This window comes from Cervus elaphus, chromosome 12 (assembly GCF_910594005.1).
Source record: "Cervus elaphus chromosome 12, mCerEla1.1, whole genome shotgun sequence".
Taxonomy (NCBI): domain Eukaryota; kingdom Metazoa; phylum Chordata; class Mammalia; order Artiodactyla; family Cervidae; genus Cervus; species Cervus elaphus.
In genome coordinates this window covers 87,503,719-87,519,390 of record NC_057826.1, presented here as the reverse complement: position 1 = coordinate 87,519,390, position 15,672 = coordinate 87,503,719, and the positions used below count along the sequence as shown (strand labels likewise).

The window sequence follows — 15,672 nt, the reverse complement described above, 5'->3', positions numbered from 1 at the left end:
AACCATTTTGATAGAAAAAATTGAAATGTGCATCCATAATCTGTGCCTCATTAAATACAGTGTGCTAAACATAATTCCTTCTGATTTAGCATCACAACTATAAACAATAATACTGCCCAGCACATTGCTGACTGATGTTTTAATTTACACTGCCATTGTTCCAAGTGTGTGCTGCAAAACACTATCCTGGACAGATGCTCCAAGAAAAATGAGTTCAGTTCTTATTAAAGATACTGAGGGCTTCCCTGGTGGCTCAGTGGTAAAGAATCCACCTGCCAAAGTGGGAGACATGGGTGCAAGCTCTGGTCTGGGCAGGTCCCACATAACACGCAGCAACTAAGCCCGTGTGCTACAAATATTGAGCCTGTGCCCTAAAGCCAGGAACCACAACTACTGAAGCCCGTGCATCCCATAGTCTTGCTCTGCAACGAGAAGCCACCGCAATGAGAAGCCCTGGCACTGCAACAAAGAGGGGCTCTCTCTTGCTGCAACTAGAAAAAGGCCCACACAGTAACAAAGACCTAGCACAGCCAAAAATAAATAAAAAAGACACAAAAACTCTACAGCAAAGAATTCAGTTTAATTTGCTAACTCTGTACTTCCCATTTAACCCTCCTCTGATCATCAGTTAAGGTCCCATGGAACAAGTATTATGTAGAACAAATCCAGAAACATTGCCTTTCACTCAAGGGATCCAGGCTGTTGTGTTTTGATGCCTCCTCTTCACAACTAATTTTTGGACCATCAGTTTGCATTCTACTTGCCTCTGTAATCATCCTTCTTTTCAATTTTGGGCTTTTGGCGACTATGAGCTAGAAAGCCAGGTAATCCAGCTTGTTAAAACTGTGTCCAAAGTTAACAGGCTCAGAGAGTTTCTTCGAGAGTCAAATGCATGCACTAAGGCTTATTAACTTAGTACTATTTCATCTACTCATCTTTCCAGACCCTTTTTTGACCTCAGCTGTGTTGTTCAAGAAGTGAGGTTCTGTGCAATCCTGGTTCAACTACACTACATTGACCACAAGCTCAACAGGAGCAGGGGCAGTGTGAGTTCTTGCCCATCAGTGTCTCTGAAGAACCTATCACATCAGAACCTCCCTGGTGGTCCAATGGTTAAGATTCCCAGCTTCCACTGCAGGGGACGTGGGTTAGATCTCTGGTCAGGGAATTAAGATTCCACAGGCAGTGTGGCAAAAAAAAAAACAACAAAAACAAATTTAAAAAAAAGGAACAAAAGACTTTCCCACAACTGGCACATAGTATGGATTTGACAAAACTTGATAATTACTAGTGAACTACCTCTCAGCACCAGCTATAACATTAATTTTTGGCAAAACACATTACAAATTTTAACTCTGCACACCAGAAACACACTTCCTCCTCTCCTCCTTCAAGCAGAGGTATCAGGAACTTCTATGCGTCTGCCTACACAGAGTTTATCCACCTCCTATGGTATTCCCACTCAAGTATAGAGGCCTTTACGAAAGTTACTGAAAGTTGGGGATGAGCAGTACTGACCTCATCTCTTAGGAGAATGAGAATCAGGGGACACAGATTTAGATCATATATAAGAAAGCATTTCCATCCAGCTCATGAAATCTGCTGTAATACTGGAATGGGTGTTCACAGCTTGCAGTCTTGCCTCCTAGGAAGGCACCTCTGGAGCTGGCTCTTTCTTCTGACTGATACGTGTGTGTCCACCCCCAAACACACCTCCTTAACAATAGCAGAGTCATAGGAAATCAATTCGGAACTCAGGTTGTTTAAGCACAGAAGTAAAAGATGGAAGTGAATATTCTTGAAGAATGATTCACTCAAGCAGCCTAGGCCTGATTAAAATGGAAAAAAATCCCTCCCCACACAGTTCAGCAATTCTGTGAAAACACGTTATTTCTCTCTTGGGTTGAGTCTTACCTTTCACCCCACCCCCACACTTCTGTCATAAGTACTGTTTACAAACGATGCTTAAGACAACCGGTAGTCTTCTTTTCCCAGAACAGTCTACTCTTGAGAAAAGCTCTCAGTCCCTTGATGTGGCCATCTCCATCAGCTACATATTTATAATTCTTACCAGAAGGAGACAATTAGCTTATTCATAGAGAACTGATTCTTACCGCTCTTAAGGCGAGATTCCACTCGAATTTCTATGGATCCACTAACCTACTCGCAAGTTTCTCTGTTGGCCTGGCATCCCTTGCCCGGTTGAGTTCCCTCCACCTTTCTCAGTTACAACTTCACCTCTCAAGTGACAACCTGGAAATACAGAACTCCTGCATTTGGATCGCGTCTGTTTGGAGTTGTGTTTTTACCTTAAAAATCACTCAAAAATGCTTGAGATCTAGAAGTCTCTCCTATGAGAAGAGGAGGCGAAGGGGGCCTGGGCAGGGGCCCGCAATGGTGTGCTTGTGCGGAGCTCCGGCGCCGCAGAACGAAGAAAGGCGCAGAACTGGGACCCAGGCAGCGGAAAAGCCGGGCGTCGGCCCCGCGCTGTTCCCCGCCGCGGACCCCTTCTCCGGCAGCTCTAACAAGCAATCAAAAGCAGCCTAAGGTCTCCGGCCTCCTCCACTCACGCCGCGCCCATCACCGACACAGTCCGTCCGCAAAAACTTTCCGCCCGCGCGCAGCAGCCGGAACTGTACAGGGCCGCGCGACGAAAAGGAACTCAGCGCCCGGGATGCGCGAGGCGCTTGGGGCGGGGCTTTAAGGACTTTGTGGGCGGGGCGCTACGTCAGCGAGAAGCTACCCGGCTTGTCTTGCTCAGTGCCCCTCATCGCAAAGATTTTGCGACGGCCGCCACCGACCCCTCTGCCCACACGACCTCGACTTCGCCGGGCCCTGGGCTGTGACCGCCTCTTCTCTCTTTCCCCGTTCTCGGGCTCTTCCTTTTTTGTTTCTGGCCCCCTGCCCTCCTGCCTCTCGTTGACGCATGGGCCTCAATTATCTGGGTAACCCCGTGACCTATTCACAGTCTGTCTCCTCACTCAGTTGGGCCCTTTGGTGCACCAGCTTGACTCTCACTGATATCTGCCCCTCTTCCCCGTCCCTCTTCAGACCCCTCACTCATATCCTCTGAACCAGCTGACAGACCCCTTTTCCTACTCTTTTTGAAGTAATTCCTGCTTGAGTAGTGCCCATACTAAGCATACTGTGTGTGTTTCGTAGCTGATGTGAGCCAATTTCCACATCAAGACTTTCCCTCTTGGTCTCCTCAGCCCGGATGCTCACTTTGTCCCTCGCAGAGTCGGACACGACTGAAGTGACTTAGCAGCAGCAGCAGCAGCAGCCTTTGAGGGAGGCAGGGAGAGGCTTCAGTCAGTTCCCTTACCCTGGCCAAGGTCACTGCTGAGGATTTGCACTTAGGTTTTTCTGTGAGGCATCGTGGGTCCTTGCCTACCTCACCTCTGGCCACCCGATGTCCCCATAGCAGCCTATGCCTCAGAGAGGTCTTTGAGGGGACAAGAAGAGGCTTTCTTTCTAACCTCTTGGGAGCCAGGAAATGTCAGCTAGAGATAGGCCTGAATGAACGCCAGCAGGCCCCTGGCTAGTTATGGTTCAAAGAACAATTCTGTACCACATAGGTTACAAGTGGGAACAGAAAGGCATCCAGAAGGCTTTAGGCCTTTGCCTCCTTTTTTTCTGCTCTTCCCTGATGGGGTTTGGTAGTGGGGTGGATCAAGGAGGGAGGATATTTTGAACCGAAGAACTGAGTTTGACTAGTCACAGTTTGTTCTGTGGGAGAGTGGGGGCTCCAGTTGCTGTAGTTCTTTCCTATCTCCTCCTTATATCAGAGAAGGCAGAGGACGGCACATCAGTCCATGGGAATGTCCCTGGCAGCATCAAGGACCAGGGACAGAGAGATTGCCTTATTTGCTTCAGAACTCCTCTTCCAGCTTGGCTGGTCCCACCATCTCAAGACTCCTGTGCTTGAGCAGGCGCTGGCATCTAGGTAAGTAAGGCTGCATCCTGATTACTTTGTTATAATTTAAAATTCTTTCCCTAGTTGGAGGGATGTGGCCAAGAATGTGTGGGTAAAGGAAGGTGTTGCTGAGTTACCCCTAATGTGTGACGACAACCCTGTGCTCAGTTCCAGCTCAGTTCCATGGACTGATGCGTTACCTTACCCAGTACTAAAGATTGAATTTATTAGTTTCCTGATGGGTAATCACATCTTCTGAATACAGGCTTTCAGGAAACCTGGGAAGCAAAAGGACAGTGATTAAAATTGATGATGAAAGGTAGAACTACCAAGAGGACCATATCACTTGAGGCAACTGGTAAGTGCTTTTGTTTTTTAATTCTTAGTAGAATTCCATTAAACATCAAAAGGTTGTTCAGTGAATATAAAATCAGAGAACGTTAGCACAAAGAGTTAGAAGGTCTTAAAGGATATGTCTTTCAAGTCAGAGCAGGCTAATGAATTTCTTTTTCCCACTCAAGAGACCTTTAGCATTTGCATGTATCCTCACATACATTAAAGGAAATCAATAAACAACTTCTTTTTGCATAATCTATCATCCCCTTTATTTTTTCCTGCTTTGAAACAGTGGACTACTGTCACAGAGGCTTTGAAAGGCAGAGTGATTTGGTCTCCAGTCTGGCAGAGTAAAGGTTAGTGACAGAAATAACATGCTTCTCACAGAAGCCAGGTATTGGGGCTCAAGGGAGGTTCAGGTACCCATCCAATCTCCTACAGCACATGTTGAAATGTGGATTCTAAGGCCATGCTGACTGCATTGAAATTTCATGGATTGGTGCCTAAAATGTTCACTGTTAAGTTCCCAATATGATTTTTCACCTACAGAGAGGAAAGGTAAGGAGTGAGTGAGGACAAGGGGAAGAGAGAAAGTGAGGTCAAGGCAGTGAGTCCACATTCCTTTTCTGTCCTTCCCTCCCTTTCCATCTCCTATACTGTCCTTTGCCCTATGTCTTCCTGCCTCCTCTAGTCTAGATCTTGTCCAATTACAAATCATACTTCTAAGCTCCAGGCTATCTGCCTTCCCTCATCATCCCACCCTATTCCTCTATTTTCACCAAAGTAGAAGTCCAAAGAAATTATAGATCTGTCCCATTTGTCTTAATAATACTGAAGATTTTCAAACATAGACATAGATGGGGAGTAGCATAATAAACCCCCACATACCCTTCACGCTGTTTCTATTATCAGCTCAATTCTCAGTCCTGTTTCATTTATACCCTGCCCACTTCTCTCCAACATTTTGTTTTGATGCAGATTACAGATTGCTTAACATCTTGTCCATAAATATTTCATTATGTATCTCTAAAACAGAAGGATTTTTTTAAACTAATTAAATTAATTAAACTTTAATTTTAGAGCACTTTTAGGTTCATAGCAAAATGGAGTGGAAAGAACAGAGAGTTCTCATATCCTCTGTCTAGCACACACAGCCTCCACCACTGTCAATGTCCCAACACCAGAGTGATACATTTGTTATACTCTATGAACCTACCATTTCTGTCCTTTATCGAACCCATCTTCGCACGAAATGTTCCCTTGGTATCTCTAATTTTCTTTTCTTTTTCTTTTTTTTATTTTTCTAATTTTCTTGAAGAGATCTCTAGTCTTTCCCTTTCGTTGTTTTCCTCTATTTCTTTGCATTGATTGCTGAGGAAGGCTTTCTTATCTCTCCTTGCTATTCTTTGGAACTCTGCATTCAAATGGGAATATCTTTCCTTTTCTCCTTTGCTTTTTGCTTCTCTTCTTTTCACAGCTATTTGTAAGGCCTCCTCAGACAACCGTTTTGCCTTTTTGCATTTCTTTTCCATGGGGATGGTCTTGATCCCTGTCTCTTGTACAGTGTCATGAACCTCCATCCATAGTTCATCAGTCACTCTGTCTATCAGATCTAGTCCCTTAAATTTATTTCCACTGTATAAGTGATTTGATTTAGGTCATACCTGAATGGTCTAGTGGTTTTCCCTACTTTCTTCAATTTAAGTCTGAATTGGGCAATAAGAAGTTCATGATCTGAGCCACAGTCAGCTCCTGGTCTTGTTTTTGCTGACTGTATGGAGCTTCTCTGTCTTTGGCTGCAAAGAATATAATCAATATGATGTCGGTGTTGACTATCTGGTGATGTCCATGTGTAGAGTCTTCTCTTGTGTTGTTGGAAGAGGGTGTTTGCTATGACCAGTGTGTTCTCTTGGCAAAACTCTATTTGCCTTTGCCCTGCTTCATTCTGTACTCCAAGGCCAAATTTGCCTGTTACTCCAGGTGTTTCTTGACTTCCTACTTTTGCATTCCAGTTTCCTATAATGAAAAAGACATCTTTTTTGGATATTAGTTCTAAAAGGTCTTGTAGGTCTTCATAGAACTGTTCAACTTCAGCTTCTTCAGTGCTACTGGTTGGGTCATGGGCTTGGATTACTGTGATATTGAATGGTTTGCCTTGGAAACGAACAGAGATCTTTCTGTCATTTTTGAGATTGCATCCAAGTACTGCATTTCAGACTCTTTTGTTGACCATGATGGCTACTCCATTTCTTCTAAGGGATTCCTGCCCACAGTAGTAGATATAATGGTCATCTGAGTTAAATTCACCCATTCCAGTCCATTTTATTTTGCTGATTCCTAGAATGTCGACATTCACTCTTGCCATCTACTATTTGACCACTTCCAATTTGCCTTGATTCATGGACCTAACATTCCAGGTTCCTATGCAATATTGCTCTTTACAGCATTGGACCTTGCTTCTATCACCAGTCACATCCACAACTGGGTATTGTTTTTGCTTTGGCTCCATCCCTTCATTCTTTCTGGAGTTCTTTCTCCACTGATCTCCAGTAGCATATTGGGCATCTACCGACCTGGGGAGTTTCTCTTTCAGTATCCTATCATTTTGCCTTTTCATACTGTTCATGGGATTCTCAAGGCAAGAATACTGAAGTGGTTTGCCATTCCCGCCTCCAGTGGACCACATTCTGTCAGACCTCTCCACCATGACCCGACCGTCTTGTGTGGCCCCAAAGGCATGACTTAGTTTCACTGAGTTAAACAAGACTGTGGTCCTGTGATCAGATTGGCTAGTTTTCTATGATTATGGTTTGAGTGTGTCTGCCCTCTGATGCCCTCTCGCAACACCTACCGTCTTACTTGGGTTTCTCTTACTTTGGACATGGGGTATCTCTTTACGGCTGCTCCAGCAAAGCGCAGCCACTGCTTCTTACCTTGGATGAGGGGTATCTCTTCACAGCCACCCCTCCTGACCTTGAACGTGGAGTAGCTCCTCTCGGCCCTCCTGCGCCCAGTGCGTCCACTCCTTGGACGTGGGGTAGCTCCTCTCGGGCCTCCACCCCTGGCCTTGGGCGTGGGGTCGCTCCTCTCTAGGGCTGTACAAAAAAGATCTTCATGACCCAGATAATCAGGATGGCATGATCACTCACCTAGAGCCAGACATCCTGGAATGTGAAGTCAGGTGGGTCTTAGAAAGCATCACTACGAACAAAGCTAGTGGAGGTGATGGAATTCCAGTTGAGCTATTTCAAATCCTGAAAGATGATGCTGTGAAAGTGCTGCACTCAATATGCCAGCAAATCTGGAAAACTCAGCAGTGGCCACAGGACTGGAAAAGGTCAATTTTCATTCCAATCCCAAAGATCGCTCAAACTACCGCACAATTGCACTCATCTCACACGCTAGTAAAGTAATGCTCAAAATTCTCCAAGCCAGGCTTCAGCAATAGGTGAACCGTGAACTTCCAGATGTTCAAGCTGGCAGAGGAACCAGAGATCAAATTGCCAACATTTGCTGGATCATCAAAAAAGCAAGAGAGTTCCAGAAAAACATCTATTTCTGCTTTATTGACTATGCCAAAGCCTTTGACTGTGTGGATCACAATAAACTGTGGAAAATTCTGAAAGAGATGGGCATACCAGACCACCTGACCTGCCTCTTGAGTAACCTGTATGCAGGTCAGGAAGCAACAGTTAGAACTGGACATGAAACAGCAGACTGATTCCAGTAAGGAAAAGGAGTACATCAAGGCTGTATATTGTCACCCTGCTTATTTAACTTATATGCAGAGGACATCATGAGAAACGCTGGGCTGGAAGAAGCACAAGCTGGAATCAAGATTGCCAGGAGAAATATCAGTAACCTCAGATATGCAGATGACACCACCCTTATGGCAGAAAGTGAAGAGGAACTAAAAAGCCTCTTGATGAAAGTGAAAGAGGAGAGTGAAAAAGTTGGCTTAAAGCTCAACATTCAGAAAACTAAGATCATGGCGTCTGGTCCCATCACTTCATGGGAAATAGATGGGGAAACAGTGGAAGCAGTGTCAGACTTTATTTTTTTGGGCTCCAAAATCACTGCAGATGGTGATTGCAGCCATGAAATTAAAACACGCTTACTCCTTGGAAGGAAAGTTATGACCAACCTAGATAGCAAATTAAAAAGCAGAGACATTACTTTGCCAACAAAGGTCTGTCTAGTCAAGGTTATGGTTTTTCTAGTGGTCATGTGTGGATGTGAGAGTTGGACTGTGAAGAAAGCTGAGTGCCGAAAAATTGATGCTTTTGAACTGTGGTGTTGGCAAAGACTCTTGAGAGTCCCTTGGACTGCAAGGAGATCCAACCAGTCCATCCTAAAGGAGATCAGTCCTGGGTGTTCATTGGAAGGACTGATGCTGAGGCTGAAACTCTAATACTTTGGCCACCTCATGCGAAGAGCTGACTCATTGGAAAAGACCCTGATGCTAGGGATTGAGGGCAGGAGGAGAAGGGGACGACAGAGGATGAGATGGCTGGATGGCATCACCGACTCGATGGACATGAGTTTGATTAAACTCCAGGAGTTTGTGATGGACAGGGAGGCCTGGCGTGCTGCGATTCATGGGGTCGCAAGGAGTTGGACACGACTGAATGAGTGAACTGAACTGAACTGATGAACCTACACTGACACACAGGGTGATAGTGACACTATCACCCAAAGTCCATAGTTTATTATAGGGTTTACTCTTGGTACTGTACATTCTATGGGTTTTGACAAATGTATGGTGACATGTATCTAGCACTGTAGTGTACAGAATAGTTTCACCGCTCTAAAAATCCTGTCTGCTCTTTTTATCCCTCCCTCTTCGATGACTTCCAGGAACCACTGATCCTTTTACTGTCTTCATGGTTTTGCTTTTCCAGAATGTCATATAGTTGGAATCATACAGTAAGTATTCCTTTCAGTTTGGCTTCTTTTGCTTGGTAATATGCATTTAAAGTTCTTTCATGTTTGTTCATGGCTTGATAGCTCATTTCTTTTTTGTGCTATATGTTAATAATATTCCATTGTTTGGGTAAACCACAGTTTACTGAAGAATATCTTGGTTGCTTCCAAGTTTTGGCAATGATCAGTAAAGCTACTATAAACATCCTTGTGCATGTTTTTTTGTGGGCAGAGGTTTTTCAACTCAAGTAAATAAATATCATGGAGAGAGATTGCTGGCTTGTATGGTAAACGTATGTTTAGTTTTGTAAGAAACTGCCAAAATGTCCTTTGAAGTGATGTACTATTGTATATTTCCAGCAGCATTGGTGATTGTACTGTTATATATTCCTGTTGCTCTACCTTCTCACCAGCATTTGATATTGTCAGTGTTCTAGATTTTGACTATAGTAATAGGTAAATAGCGGTATATCATTGTTGTTTTAATTTGTAGTTCCCTAGTGACATATGATGTTGAACATCTTGTCATGTGCTTACTTGCCATCTATATATCTAATTTGGTTAAGTTTCTGTTCAGGTGTTTTGCCCATTTTTTAATCAGATCATTTGCTTTCTTCTTGTTAAGTTTTAAGTGTTGTTTGTATATTTTGGATGTGTGTGTATGTGTTTGTGTGTGTGCTTAGTCGCTCAGTTGTGTCCAACTCTTTATGACCCCATGGACTGTAGGATTCTCCAGAAGAATACTGGAGTGGGTTGCTGTGCCCTCCCCCAGGGGATCTTTCCAACCCAGGGATCGAACCCAAGTCTTCTGCATTGCAGACAGATTCTTTACCATCTGAGCCACCAGGGAAGCCCTTATTTTGGATAATGGTCCCTTATCAGATATGTATTTTGCAAATATTTTCTCCCAATCTGACTTGTCTTCTCATTCTCTTGAAAGGGAGAGACTTAAGTCCATAACAATTACAGTACCATTATCACATTTAAAATAAGTAGCAGCAAACCCCTATTTTCATCAAATACCTAGTCAACTTTCAAATATCCAGTTGACTCATAAATATCATAAGTTTTACTCTTTTACACTTTGGTTGTTTGAATTAGGATCCAAGTAACATCCAGACATTGCAATCTCTTGATATACGTCTAAAGTTTCTTAATCTGTAGGTTTATTCCTACATATCTTTCTTCCTTTGCAGTATATTTGGTGAAGAAACTCTGATCTCCCTCTCAGTCCTCCTTCAGTCTTTCCCACAGCATTTGAGAAAACTGCAAAGCTTTCTCAGTCTAAAATAATGGACTCATTGAAAAAACAAACAATTTTTTACAATTGGAGTTTCAATTAACTTCATCTCTGCTCTGTAAATAGGGGTGAATCTTATCCACAATTGGATCCCCAGGGCCTGGAATGTGACACTCGATATATATTTGTGGAAAGAAGATAGGAGGAGGGAAGAGAGGTTGTTAGGAAAAAGGTCAAAGAGAAAAAACAGAAAATTTGGTGGGTACTACATTTGTCTGAGAAAGTAGAACTGAACATTTTAATTTAGAACACCCTCTCCTTTGAAAAATGATATAAAGTCTTTTTTAAAGACTTCTCATAATATAGGCCTACATCTTCCTTTCCAGGCTCTCCCCTCACTCTCTTAAAACTTTGGTAATATCTTTCACTGAAAAAGCAGATAAAGCAAAACAAAACTATTTTTTCAGTCAGTTCCGTTCAGTCATTCAGTCATGTCTGACTCATTGTGACTGCATGGACTGCTGCACGCCAGGCTTCCCTGTCCATCACCAACTCACAGAGTTTGCTCAAACTCATGTCCATCAAGTCAGTGATGCCATCCAACCATCTCATCCTCTGTCATCCCCTTTTCCTCCTGCCTTCAGTCTTTCCCAGCATCAGGGTCTTTTCCAATGAGTCCGTTCTTTGCATCAGATGGCCAAAGTATTGCAGTTCAGCTTCAGCATCAGTCCTTCCAATATTCAGAACTGATTTCCTTTAGGATGGACTGGTTGGATCTCCTTGCAGTCCAAGGGACTCTCAAGAGTCTTCGCCAACACCACAGTTCAAAAGTATCAATTCTTCTGCACTCAGTTTTCTTTATGGTCCAACAGTCACATCCATACATGACTATTGGAAAACCATAGCTTTGATTAGACAGACCTTTGTTGGCAAAGTAATGTCTCTGTTTTTCAATATGTTGTCTAGGTTGGTCATAACTTTTCTTCCAAGGAGCAAGTGTCTTTTAATTTCATGGCTGCAGTCACCATCTGCAGTGTTTGTGCAGTCCAAAAAAATAATGTCTCTCACTGTTTCTGATGTTTCCCCATCTATTTGCCATGAAGTGATGGGACTGGATGCCATGATCTTCGTTTTTTGGATGTTGAGTTTTAAGACAGCCGTCTCACTCTCCTCTTTCACTTTCATCAAGAGGCTCTTTAGTTCCTCTTTGCTTTCTGCCATAAGGGTGGTGTCATCTGTGTATCTGAGGTTATTGATATTTCTCCCAGCAGTCTGGATTCCAGCTTGTGCTTCATCTACCCCGGCATTTCACATGATGTACTCTGCATACAGGTTAAATAAGCAAGGTGACAGTATACAGCCTTCACATACTCCTTTCCCAGTTTGGAACCAGTCTGTTGTTCCATGTTCGGTTCTAACTGTTGCTTCTTTTTTTTTTTTTTTCCTAACTGTTGCTTCTTGACCTGCATACAGATTTCTCAGGAGGCAGGTAAGGTGGTCTCATATTCCCATCTCTTTTAAGAATTTTCCACAGTTTGTTGTGTCCACACAGTCAAAGGCTATGGAGTAGTCAATAAAGCAGAAGTAGATGTTTTTCTGGAACTCTCTTGCATTTGCTATGACACAACAGATGTTGGCAATTTGATCTCTAGTTCTTCTGCCTTTTCTAAATCCAGCTTGAACATCTGGAAGTTCTTGGTTCAGTTCGTTCAGTTCACGTACTATTGAAGACTGGCTTGGAGAATTTTGAGCATTTGCTAGCGTGTGAGATGAGTGCAATTGTGTGGTAGTTTGAACATTCTTTGGCATTGCCTTTCTTTGGGGTTGGAATGAAAACTGACCTTTTCCAGTCCTGTGGCCACTGCTGAATTTTCCAAATTTGCTGGCATGTTGTGTGCAGCACTTTAACATTATCTTTTAGGATTTGAAATAGCTCATCTGGAATTCCATCACCTCCACTAGCTTTGTTCGTAGTGATGCTTCCTAAGGCACACTGGACTTCACATTCCAGGATGTCTGGCGCAAGGTGAGTGATCACACCACTGTGGTTATCTGGGTCATGAAGATCTTTTTTGTATAGTTCTTATGTGTAATTCTTGCCACCTCTACTTAATATTTTCTGCTTCTGTTAGGTCCAGACCGTTTCTGTCCTTTATTGTGCCCACTTTTAGAAAGTTATAAAAGAGACTTCCCTGGGGGGTGGTCCAGTGGTTAAGAATCTGCCATGCAATGCAGAGGATACAGGTTTGATCCCTGGCCAGGGAACTAAGGTGCCGTATGCCACAGAGCTGCTGAGCCTGTGCGCCACAACTAGAGTCCACATGCCACGCAAAAGGTCCCGTATGATGCAACTGAGACCCAAGGCAGCCAATAAATAAATAAATAATAATTAAAAGTTATAGAATTAATTCATTTATATGGGAAAAATTCAAATAGTTTCAAAATACATGAAGTGAAAATTTAGTGTTTCCTTTCCTAGAAGTAACCGTTTATATCTCCTTGCCTTAAGTATGATTCCAATAGCTGGGTTTGAGAGATATAGTACAAGGTTTTTTTGTTTGGTTGGTTTTGTTCATTCTATATTTGCTAGTGACAAAAGTACATCCATTTTTATATAGTCTTTGCAGAAGTGTTTCTACATAAATATATTATGATTGGACTTACTATGGGCAGGGCATTTACTGTGCTAAGAATATTTAGTCAACAAACAGTTCTTGAGCTCCTACTTTGTGCAGGCACTAGGCAGCCAGCCATGAACTGGTCACGCAGAGTCCCGTGCCTCACGAAGCTGACATTCTAGGTGTCATTCCTTTTAGTTTTATGTCTATTTATTGACTATGTGAATCACAACAAACTGTGGAAAATTCTTAAAGAGATGGGAATACCAGACCACCTTACCTGCCTCCTAAGAAATCTGTATGCAGGTCAAGAAGCAACAGTTAGAACCAAACATGGAACAACAGACTGGTTTCAAATTGGGAAAGGAGTACGTCAAGGCTGTGTGTTGTCACCCTGCTTATTTAACTTATATGCAGAGTACATTGTGCGAAATGTTAGGATGGATGAAGCACGAGCTGGAATCAAGATTGCCAGGAGAAATATCAATAACCTCAGATACACAGATGACACCACCCTTATGGCAGAAAACAAAGAGGAACTAAAGAGCCTCTTGATGAAAGTGAAAAAGGAGAGTGAGACGGCTGTCTTAAAACTCAACATCCAAAAAACGAAGATCATGGCATCCAGTCCCATCACTTCATGGCAAATAGATGGGGAAACATTGGAAACAGTGAGAGACTTTATTTTCTTGGACTGCACAATCACTGCAGATGGTGACTGCGGCCACGAAATTAAAAAACACATGCCCCTTGGAACAAACCCTATAACCAGCCTAGACAGTATTAAAAAGCACATCACTTTGCTGACAAAGGTCCATCTAGTCAAAGCTATGGTTTTTCCAGTAGTCATATATGGATGTGAGAATTGGACCATAAAGAATGCTGAGTGCAGAAGAATTGATACTTTTGAACTGTGGTGTTGGCGAAGACTCTTGAGAGTCCCTTGGACTGCAAGGAGATCCAACCAGTCCATCCTAAAGGAAATCAGTTCTGAATATTGGAAGGACTGATGCTGAAGCTGAACTGCAATACTTTGGCCATCTGATGCAAAGAACGGACTCATTGGAAAAGACCCTGATGCTGGGAAAGACTGAAGGCAGGAGGAAAAGGGGATGACAGAGGATGAGATGGTTGGATGGCATCACTGACTTGATGGACATGAGTTTGAGCAAACTCTGGGAGTTGGTGATGGACAGGGAGGCCTGGCGTGCAGCAGTCCATGCAGTCACAATGAGTCAGACATGACTGAGTGACTGAACTGAACTGATTTCTTTTAACTGCTATATAATTGACTACTGGAAAGATGAGAAATCCTTTCTGTAACCAGTAATTCATCACTGTTTAGGTAGATTTCAGGTTTTGCTCTTCAAGCAATGCTGGCAGACTATCATTGGAGCTTTTCCTTTGACTGAGATGGGAAGCCACTGGAATGTTTGGAGTGTGGAGAGACTTGATCTGACTTACAGTTTAACAGGGTCACTTGTGCTGCTATATCAGATTTACCCGCTATCACCAGTTTCTTCACCAGTATTGGATATTATATATTTTTTAGTCTTTTTCAGTAGATAGGCAGAAAACAAACAAACCCTCTCTATTGCTTCAGTTGACATTCCTTTGTAAAATCAGATTTGACAGGGTGAGTTTTACTCAGTGGGCTGTTTCACATTTATTTAGAGAGGAGTTGTTAATTGTACTGATACTGTGTGGATTCCTGAGTGGCCACACTGAAGCCCTCTGATAAGGCCTGTTTGACCTCTCCTCTAGACCCCAGGCCCTTCTGGATAGGTACCAGACTGTGAAGCGAAAATTCTGTCTCTGAAGTGATACCACCCTGAAATGCCACCCCCTGTTGCAGGTATGGCTCCATTCACTGCTTGGAGAGATGAAGTGTCATGGGATGTTTGGGGGCTTATTTTGCTCATTTTCACGAGTGACAATTGCATAGTCAGTTAAAAAATTCTATAAATGATATAACACAAAGAATTAAAACAATATAAACAAAAGATCTTGGACAGTAACACAGTTCAATATCTGATGAATCCAAGTACTTCCCCAAAGTTCTGACTCTTACAGCAGCCCCAGGAGGAAGTTTGTCTTTCTTGGTTTTTTTTTTTTTTGAGTTACCTGTATTTTTTTTTTTTTTATTAGTTGGAGGCTAATTACTTCACAACATTTCAGTGGGTTTTGTCATACATTGATATGAATCAGCCATAGATTTACAGGTATTCCCCATCCCGATCCCCCCTCCCACCTCCCTCTCCACCCGATTCCTCTGGGTCTTCCCAGTGCACCAGGCCGGAGCACTTGTCTCATGCATCCCACCTGGGCTGGTGATCTGTTTCACCATAGATAATATACATGCTGTTCTTTCAAAACATCCCACCCTCACCTTCTCCCACAGAGTTCAAAAGTCTGTTCTGTATTTCTGTGTCTCTTTTTCTGTTTTGCATATAGGGTTATCGTTACCATCTTTCTAAATTCCATATATATGTGTTAGTATGCTGTAATGTTCTTTATCTTTCTGGCTTACTTCACTCTGTATAAGGGGCTCCAGTTTGATCCATCTCATTAGGACTGATTCTCAAAAATATACAAGCAACTCCTGCAGCTCAATTCCAGAAAAATAAATGACCCAATCA

At 42.9% G+C, this 15,672-nt stretch overlaps 2 protein-coding genes across 9 annotated transcripts in view; one reads left to right on the top strand and one right to left on the bottom strand.

Annotated features, from left to right (window-relative positions):
- The window catches only part of INTS14 (integrator complex subunit 14), a 32,260-nt gene extending 29,630 nt beyond the window's left edge, over positions 1-2,630 (bottom strand). For 2 of the 3 annotated variants that reach the window (XM_043919883.1, XM_043919885.1), the window contains exon 1: positions 2,310-2,629. The gene's annotated coding sequence lies outside the window, so the exon portion shown is untranslated. Of the gene's footprint in view, positions 1-2,114 lie in introns of all 3 variants that reach the window. The other variant, XM_043919884.1, reaches the window with a different exon arrangement.
- A 92-nt stretch (positions 2,631-2,722) lies between these two features.
- The window catches only part of SLC24A1 (solute carrier family 24 member 1), a 57,066-nt gene continuing 44,116 nt past the window's right edge, over positions 2,723-15,672 (top strand). For 4 of the 6 annotated variants that reach the window (XM_043919882.1, XM_043919881.1, XM_043919877.1 and 1 more), the window contains exons 1-3: positions 2,723-3,946; positions 4,182-4,274; positions 9,110-9,178. The gene's annotated coding sequence lies outside the window, so the exon portion shown is untranslated. The remainder of the gene's footprint in view (positions 3,947-4,181; positions 4,275-9,109; positions 9,179-15,672) is intronic. The other 2 variants (XM_043919880.1, XM_043919878.1) reach the window with 2 other exon arrangements.